Here is a 10,381-nt window from a genome sequence, read left to right as displayed (position 1 = left end):
TCTCGGTATTCTCTTGAATGCCAGCATAATTTTCTTTTTCTTTTTCACATCTTTTACCTATCTCATTTTTTCCCCAAGAACTCTGATGATAAAAATTATGGTATGTTGTTAGGAAATAAAAAAATTGACTATTTTCAAATGGTTATTTCCTGTCTTGGAAATTCTACTTGGGAAGCTAAGGAGACATTTGCATAAATGTATAACGTGACTTTTGTGAAAGCAAATATCGTGCAATTTAAACATACATCTCAGATGTTATACCTGTTTTCTCCTTCTCCCTCTCTCCTTCCCCCTCCATTTCCCTCCCTCTCACTCACCCTGTCCCTGTCCCTGTCCCTCTCTATCACTCTCCAGAGTGAGAATATTAACTAAAACTAAACAGCTTGGGAACTACTATTGGTACTGTCCCTTTAAGACAATAGCCCAAACCGAAAGGAAACTTCCCTCAGAAAGCACATGCTACTATATCACTTCAGTGGGAAAAATATCTAAATGAACTCTGGGTAATTCACAGCAAAGGGAACAAAAGGCTACTCTACAGAAAATTCCACATTTTACCAGATGACCTCTCCTGTTCTACCATTCATGAGGTGGAGACAGAAACATCAGGAGGTCAAGGCCAACCTTGCCAATGTACCGAATTTGCAGCTATGTTGAGATACATGAAAACATATATCAGCCCATGTTCCCAGAAAAACAAATAAGATGGTGTATGTATGTATGTATGTATGTATGTATGTATGTATGTATGTATTGTTATGTATCCACTTTACATCCTACTCACTGCCTCTCTTCCTGTCACCAGTTCCCACAATCCTTCCTCCCCTCATCTCCTCTGGGCAGAAGGAGGCCCCCTATGTATCCCCCTACCCTGGCACTTCAAGTCTCTGAGAGGCTAGGCACTTCTCCCATAGAAGCCAGACAAGGCAGCCCAGCTAGTAGAACATATGCCACATACAGGCAACAGCTTTTGAGATAGGCCCCACTCCGGTTGTCTGGGACCCACATGAAGATCAAGCTGCACATCTGCTACATATGAGTGGGAAAACCTAGGTTCAGCCCATTATGTCCTTTGGTTTGAGGTTCAGATCCTGAGAGCCCCACGAGTCTATGATAATTGACCCTGTTGGTCTTCCTGTGGAGTTCCTACCCACTCAAGGACCCACAATCCTTCCATCTATTCTGTAGGAATCCACAAACTCTATCCACTGTTTGTGAGTGTCTGTATCTGTCTTAGTCAGCTGCTGGGTGGAGCCTCTGAGAGGACAACATGCTCTTGTCTACAAGCATAGCAGAGTACCATTAATAGTGTTAGGGATTGGTGCTTGCCCATGGGATGAGTCTCAAATTGGGCTGGTTGTTGGTTGGCCATTCCCTCAGTATCTGCTCCCTCCCTCGTGCCTGCATTTCTTGTAGACATCATAAATTTTGTGTTGAAATTGGAATTCCTGTCTAGATACTGGAACTGGCCTTTTCAGTTTCCATATCCCCAATGCAGTGAGTCACATCTTAGGTCATCCCCATTGATTCTTGGAGGCCTCACTTGTCCTTGGATATGTCTCCTCCTGGAGATGCCCCCACTACCTCCTCACCCCTGTAAGTTGTAGATTTCCATTCATGGCCATCTAGCCATCTCACTTGTACTTCTCCATACCGGATCTTGAATTCACCATACTCCTCCCCATTGCCTATTCCCCCCAGTTCCCTCCATCCATCTGCCTCTTATGACTTTTTTTATTCCCCTTTATAAGTGAGATTTGAGTTTCCTTATTTGGCCCTTCCTTCTTGTTTAGCTTTTTTGGGTCTGTAGAGTGAAACATTGTACCTGTATTTTATGGCTAATATACACTTATAAGTAGGTACATACTATGCATATCCTTTTGAGAGTGGGTTACCTCACTCAGGATGATATTCTCAAGTTCCACCCATTTGCCTGCAAAATTCATATCAGTTTTTAATAGCTAAATAGTATCCCATTTTGTAGATATACCACATTTTCTTTATCTATTCTTCAGTTGGAGGATATCTAGGGTGTTTCCATTTACTGACTGAATAAAGCTGCTATAAATGTTGATCAAGGGTCTTGTGAGATGGTGGAGTATCTTTTCAGTATATGCCCAGGAGTGGTATAGCTGTGTCTTGAGGGAGAACTACTCCCAGTTTTCTAAGAATATGCCAGATTGACTTTCAAAGTGGTTGTACAAGTTTATACTCTTACCAGCAATGGAAAAGTGTTTCACCTTGCTCCACATCCTTGCAAGCATGTGCTATCTCATGAGTTTTTGATCTTTGCCATTCTGATGGGTGTAAGATGGAATCTCAGAGTTGTTTTGATGACTAAGGACTTTGAACTTTTTAAAGTGCTTCTCAGTCATTTGAGATTACTCTGCTGAGAATCCTCTGTTTAGTTCTGTACCCCATTTTTAAATTGGGTTATTTGGCTTGTTGATGTCTAACTTCTTGAGTTCTTTGTAAATTTTGGATACTAGCACTCTATCAGATGTAGGGCTGGTGAACATCCTTTCCCAATCTGCAGGTGGTTAATTTGTCCTATTGACAGTGTTCTTTGCCTTACAGAATCTTTTCAGTTTCCATTTATCAATTGTTGATCTTAGAGCCTGAGCAATTGGGTATTCTGTTCAGGAATTGTAAGACATTTTAAAGGGGAACATAAAAATATTATTGATAATTATACAGAAATTACAAGATAAAATAACATTTTTCTTTATAATATTGATAAAATATAAGAACTCAGATTTATACTGAGGATATTTTATTTTTAAGTGATAATTTCTGAAGGAAAAACATGAATATGTCTATTTTAATTGCAGTGCAACATAAAATTCACATTTAAATGAAGAAACATTCAGTTCAATTAGCAATTGATTATGAAAAGTCTCTCATTTATTTTATACTTATATACTTCCTAGTTCTTCCATTATATTAAAAAGAAAATCAATACAATGAGGTTGAGAAAACAAATATTGAACAATGGCAGTATAAAAAGTTTTGACAGAGAAAGTTAATTTTAAGATAGTATAAAGAATTTTACTATAACAAGAATATGTAAATGGCAAAAATATTGCTTATAAAAACTCTTACCAGTATTTATTTTAAATGTTCAACCAATGACTGAACCCAAAGGACTTTTATCTATGGAAAAGCATGATTGCAAACACAGTCATTTATATAACCATGGAGCATGAAAGATATGAAAAGAAAATTAAATTTTCAGTAAAGCAATTGCCAGACACTTTGCCATTTAAAAGAGACTGAGCTAGCTGATGGAAAATATTTTTATTTCATTTTGACCTTCACAAGTCATACTATTTGTTGATAAGACAGACTATAAGAAATTGAAAAACACCAATAATAATCTCTATATATCAAACTATACAAAGTGTGGGCAAACAATTTAGTTTTGCTGAACATATCACTTTTTCAAACTTTCAAAAAATCCTTTATATTTTACACTAAATAGTAAGAAATATTGGGAGGGCTCACATTCTCCTAAGTGAGATGAGCAGTATTCTTGGGAAGAAAACAACATGGGCATATATATTGCTTACTTACCTCCAACAATTGTAATAGTGGCAGCTATTATTACAACATGAGTGGAATTCTTTATAAGAGACCCTCTTACCATTAACTGCATTTAATACTTAACAAACAACATATGCAGCTGTCATTTTCTATGTATTAATTATCTGATACTGGGCAGTTGCAATCAATCTGCATTTTTTAACAACCTTATAGAAAAGATACCATTATTTTTCCTAGTCTATAGATAGTGACAATACATGGAAAGTTTAAACTATATCTTCATGCTCATACAGCTAACAAAGGACAGCCAAAAGAACTGACCCAGATATTGAACTGGAAGCCTTCTGTACAGGCTGGTTTTGTGTGTTAACTTGACACAAGCTGGAGTTATCACAGAGAAAGGAACCTACCTTGAGGAAATGCCTCCATGAGATCCAGCTATAAGGCATTTTCTCAATTAGTGATCAAGGCAGTGAGGGCCCAGCCTATTGTGGGTAGTGCCATCCCTGAAATGGTAGTCCTGGATTCTATAAGAAAGCAAGCTGAGCAAGCCAGGAGAAACAAGTCAGCAAGTGACATTCCTTCACAGCCTCTGCATCAGCTCCGGCCTCCTAACTTGCTGGAGTCCCAGTCCCTTTTTTGATGATGAACAGCAATGTATAGGCTGAATAAATCCTTTACTCCCCAACTTGCTTCTTGGTCATGATGCTTGTGCAGGAATAGAAACCCTAAGACACCTCTTCATTTATGACTAGTTTTCATAGTACCCAATGCACCATGTGAGCGTCCAAGGGAGGAGAAACTAATAGTTCACCCAGCTATGGTGCCTATAAAACTCAATAGTGATCAGCATGGAATGTATCACTAAGGGTGCAATAGTTACATGCATACTTCAGAGGTAAACAACAGCTCACTAATTGAACTTAAGACACACCCAACAAGAGGAAAATCATGCCTGGTACAAGAAACGTTACCAACTACCCAGGGCTAAAGAAGTCATGGTTCTTGGAGAAGAACCTACAGCTTCCTCTTTACTAAACTAGTATAATCTCTAAAACATTCTGAAGTGTACTTCTCTCCCCCTCATTAAGGAAACACTATTTGTAACAGAAAGAGTCCATTATAAAGCACTACAACAGATCCAAATGCAATGTCGTGGAGCCCAATCCCAACGTTTGAAACATCTACAACACAACTCCTACACCAAGGTCTAGGGAATCATTGTAGAAGAAAAGGTAAAAAGGTTCTAAGAGCCAGAGAAATAGGAACGAAGTAGGAGATTGTATCTCCTAGAAATATCAGAGAAGCTGCATGTCTACAGTCACAGCAAAGTGCCTATCTAAAAGTCATCAGAGCAGGGATGATGCTAATAAATGTGCTACAGTAGAAGAAAGGAAGTTCAAGAGGCCTCAAGTCCTATTAAAGACCAAAGGTGACTAAGGAATTCTGCGAGTGGAAGAAATAGTCTTCTCTGGGGAAGAATATATCAAATTGTTTCCAATATAAAATGGCTAACCTTGAAAACATAAACATACAAGTAACATTATGAGAAGACTGAGCAGGTTATATTCAAATATTTGGAATTATATATGTGTGCCATATGTTTGCAACCATAGTTTTCTTCAGATAAAAAGGCATTGGATTAAACTTTTAAAGCAAATGCTGATAAAAAGAAATTTTTATAAACAATATTTCCACTTTTACTTTTTCTTGTAAAACTCTTTATACTAGTTTAAATTCAAGATATACAACAACAACAACAACAACAGCAACAGCAACAGAATTTAAAGAAAATCTTCCCACCCTACCTCAATTCTCTGGGGACTTCACCTAGACAAGAACCTAGCTATCCTCTTTCCTGTAGACCAGTAAGTCCAGGCAGAAAACATCCAGGAAATCTGGGACACTATGAAAAGAAAGAGTATACGAATAAGAAAAATAGAGGAAGAATAAATAATCCAGGCCTGAGGCACAGAAAAATATTTTCAACAAAACCATAGAAGAAAATATCTTTAACATAAAGAATGAGGTTCCTATCAAGGTTGAGAAGCATAGAGGATAGAGAATAGACAGGATCAAAAATGAAATTCCCCATGGCACTGAACATACAAAGCAAAGAAAAAAATATTAAAACCTTCAAGAAAAAAAAAGTCACACATAAAAGCAGAGCCAAGCCAATATACACATGAAAAGATGTTCTACAAACTGCAAGAGACCACAGATACCAACCTAGATTCCTACGATTCCTACGTCCAGCAAAACTATCAATAACAGTACCCAGAGGAGAGGAATCATTCCATGATGCAATCAAACTAAACAATATCTATTTACCAACTCAACTCTTCAGAAGGTGCCAGAAGGAAACTGTCCATGTAAAGATGTTAACCATACTCAAGAAAACAAGACCAAATACAACCAGACTAGTAAATCAAACAAAAAATAACAGGACTCAATAAACACTGCCCATTGATATCAATTTCCCAGTAAAATGATATAGACTAACACATTGGATTAAAAAGCAGAACCCATTGTTCTGCTGCATCCAAGAAATAAATCTTAGCATAGAGGTTAGATATCACTTCAGGGGAAAAGAACTGGAAAGGGTATTCCAAGCAAATGGACCAAAAGAGTAATCAGGGAAAAAAATCTTGATACCTGACAAAATATATATCAAACCAAAAATAACAAAAAGAGATGGGGAAGAAAAGTATTTCATTTTTAACATACATGCACAAGCACAAGGGCACCCAGGTTTATTAAAGAAATTGAGAAAAAAAATTAAAATCCTTTTGAATTGGATGGACATAAAAACAGAAGATAAGTATATGGTGACTTTCATAGAATCTCGTTTGGCTGATGATGGCTGTTGAGACTTGGAGAAAAAGATAAAAAAAAAAACTATGGAACATGATAAAGGCAGTTCTAAGAGTCAAGTTCATAACACTATGTTTCTATATGTAAAAATTGAAGAGATCTCGTATTACCAACTTAATGGTATACCTGAAAGCTCTAGAACAAAAACAAGAAATCTCTCTACCCCCTCCCTCCTTCTCCCTCTCCCTCTCTCTCTTTTTCTCTCTCTCTCCCCCAGTGTGTGTGTGTGTGTGTGTGTGTCTGTCTGTCTGTCTGTCTGTCTCTTTGTCCCTCTCTAACATGCACACAAATACACATGCACCAACAAATAAATGGCATGAAATATTGATATTAAATAGGAATATAAATCAAATAACTCTTTTTGCAGATGTTAGGATTTTATACATTAAAGACCCTAAAAAAACCTACCAGGAAACCTTTACAGCTGATAAACACTTTGGTAATGTAGCAGGATAAAAAAAGAATTTGACACAGCAATCAGTAACTTTCTTATATACGAACATAAATGTATCTTTTATATATAAAATATTTTATTTACAAATAAATATACATACGCATATATCTTGGGATGACTCTCACTAAACAAGTGAAAGACTTGCATAATAAATTCTTTAAGACATCGAAGAAAGAAAGTAAAGAATATCTAAAAGGAGGGAAATCGCTCATGCTCATGGATTTTAACATTGATACAGCGGAAATGGGAAATGGCCATCCTACCAAAATCTATCTGCACATTAATACTATCCCTGTCAAAATTCAAACACAATTCTTTGGAGAAATTGAAAGGCAATTTTCAGTTTCATATGGAAACACAAACTACCCAGGATCACTAAAACAACCCTGCTTAGCAAAGACCTGCTAGAAGTTTCATCATTCCTGATTTTCAAGTTGTACTACAAATTTATAGTAACAAAACAGCATGGTATTGCAGAAGAACAGACATATGAATAAATGGAATTGGACTAAAGAGTCATAAATAAATCCACACACCTATGAATTCCTGATTTTATACAAAGAAGCCAGAAATATACATTGGAAAACAGAAAGCATCTGCAACAAATAGTGCTGAACTAACTGCGTGGCTCCAAATAAATCTATATTTATAAACTCAACTCCAAATGGCTCAAAGACCTCAGTATAGGGTCAAATACTCTCATTCTACTTGAAGAGGACATGGTGAATAATCTTAAATTATTGGCACAGGGAAAGGCTTTCTAATAGGAAACCAATCGAACAGGCACTAAGAACAATAGTTAATAAATGAGACCTCATAAAAATGAAAAGCTTCTGTAAAGCAAAGGAAACCATCATTTGATAAAAGCAGCAGACAAAAGAATGTAAGAAAAAGTGTTTACAAATTACACATCTGATAGAGTGTTAATATCTAACATATAAAAAACTAAAATTAAACTAGACTGGAAGAAAACAAATAATCCAAATTGAAAAATGGGGTAAGGATTTAAACAGACAGGCCTCAAAAGATGACGCAAATGGCTGAGAAACACTTAAAGAGATGTACAACATCCTTAGTCATTGGGGAACTGCAAATCAGAACTACTTTGAGATTTTGTCTTACACCAGTCAGAATGGTCAAGATCAATAAAACAAATGGCAGCTCTTTCTGGTAAGGATGTGGAGTAAGAGGAACACCCTTCCATTGCTTGTGGCAGTGCGAAATTTTACAACCACTTTGGAAATCAATGTGGTTATTTCTCAGAAAGATGGGAATTGATCTACCTCCAGATTTAGCTATGCCACTCTTGAGCACATATGTAAAGGACTCTATGTCCTACCACAGAGACACTTGCTCATCCATATTCATTGCTTCTCCTATCATGATAGCCAGAAATTAGAAACAGCATTGATGTCTACCAACAGATGAATGATAATGAGAATGTGGAGCGTTTACTCAATTGGGATATTATTATGCAGTTATTTAAAAATAAAGTCATTATATTCAGAGGTAAATTAATGGAGCTAGACAAAATCATCCCAAGTGAGATAACCCAGATCTGAAATATAAATGTTATATATTATCTTATATGTAGATGGTAGCCTTTAAGCCTTCAGTAGGTAGGCTACATTCTGTACAGCTACAGAGATTAGTAATAGAGTATGGGACTAAGTGGGAGAAGAGGTTATCCCAAAGAAGAGGAAACAAAATATAAAGTCAGAGAGATACATGAAGACAGGCTAGAACAGGATTAAACAGAGATAGGGTGAAAGAGGGAGGGAAGGGAAGGGTTATTGGGTGGATGACTAACATTAAAGTTCATGTGAAATCTATTGCTATAGATTCTTAAAATATATACATATGAGAAAGCAATCTTAATGAAATCACTAAATAACCATGTAGACAATGCCCAGTTAGAAGTTTTTAGCTACAAAGTAAAACCTTTAATGCTGGGAATGGGTTACATCTAATTTAGTTGTTGTCTAAAGTATCCCCATGGAAATCTGAAAACAATTCAGGCTATTATCAAGGATATTAATTGCTTTCTGCAAATTGTTAGTAAGGTTCTACTGCAGAAGGCAGTACTAACACATCTTATTTAGCCTGGGGAGGTCAAACTGATGCTTACTAGAGCTTTCACCTTTATTGATGACTATCCATGGCACTGTGTAGTATTCTTCATGCTACTGGTGGGGAAAAGTAACAACCATTCCTCCAATCCTGTGGTCGACAGAGGTTACCTGGCCACAAGATGCATTAGTGCAATAGTGACACAAAGGTGGGAGAATTGACAAATAAAATGAAAAAATTTAGCCTCAGAATTTATGTATATCCTGTATAGAGAGTAAAATGGATTACCATGTTGTTCAGAGTTGCAAGAAAACATATATGTCACAACTGTTATCAATATTATAGCTATCATAGATCCAGAAAAAAATTTGAAGATGAAGATCTTACCATGCTGACATTGGATTAGAACTCAAGCATATGCCAAACTAGAGCAACACTAGACATAAATACTATCTAGTTGCATTTGAAGCCAGTCCAAGAAATGGATCCCATATCTGACACTGCTCAGGTAGCCAAGAATTTGAGACAAAATAGACCATGGACCCAGAGAAAAATTCAAATACTATTGTTCTGCTATAGTAAAGCAGCAATAAAATGACTCCTAATGGCATTCTTTCTCATTCAGCCATTATCAGAGAAAATTCGTCTTTCAGTAGAGAGGAAGTAATACAAAGATTCACAAACTCATCAATGTGTAGAGAATGGTAGACTTTGGAACACTCTATCCTAAAATATTAATACAAAAGCACTTTATTGAACATAATAGAGGACATGTATATAGACGTGTATAAGAAATTGCCTAATCAGATGTAAGCACTCTAAGACTTTCATCCTCAAAATTATTTCTGGATCTACTATAGCTGTAATATTGATAACTCTTGTGAAGTATAAGCTTTTTTGCAACTCAGAACAGCATAGTAGTTCATTTTACTCTCTACACAGGCTAACCATATATTCCTAGACAAAATTTCTTAATTTTATTTCTCAATTTATTTATTAGAAAGATGTTAAGTTCTTATAGTTTTTACATCCATGGTCTAAATTTATCATTTATTATAAATAAAATTATTTATCATAAATTTTCAAATAAATCTTAGCAATAACAACTGTGCTCTGCCTGATTCTAATATGCCCTTTCATTCTGGTCTCCTTGCTATTCCTAGAATGACCTTTGAAAACACAAACCCAATATTATTAAGTCACTGGCATAGCCAAACTCTAGAACAACACAGAAAAGAATCGTCATTTTCTTGCTTAAAGTCTGACCCCAATTACATCCAACCTTTCATGTTAACTAATTATACCCAAGATGCATTTCTGCTTCTCCTCACCAAGATTACCCTAGCTTCAGCTCATTGCAGTGTCTTTTAGTTCTATATCTGTTTATCACCCTCTTTTTTTTTAAGGAGTCATTTTGTGTGGCATGCCTTATAGAAGTTT

At 36.2% G+C, this 10,381-nt stretch overlaps 1 non-coding gene across 1 annotated transcript; it reads left to right on the top strand.

The window, feature by feature from the left end:
* Positions 1-6,364: 6,364 nt before the first annotated feature.
* LOC115032408 lies at positions 6,365-6,434 on the top strand. The gene has a single exon (XR_003838081.1). It is a non-coding gene; the product is annotated as a small nucleolar RNA SNORD30 (small nucleolar RNA).
* The last annotated feature ends 3,947 nt before the right edge of the window (positions 6,435-10,381 follow it).

This window comes from Mus caroli, chromosome 1 (assembly GCF_900094665.2).
Source record: "Mus caroli chromosome 1, CAROLI_EIJ_v1.1, whole genome shotgun sequence".
Classification (NCBI taxonomy): Eukaryota; Metazoa; Chordata; class Mammalia; order Rodentia; family Muridae; genus Mus; species Mus caroli.
Note: the sequence above shows the minus strand (reverse complement) of the source record. Positions and strands in the feature narration are given on the sequence as shown.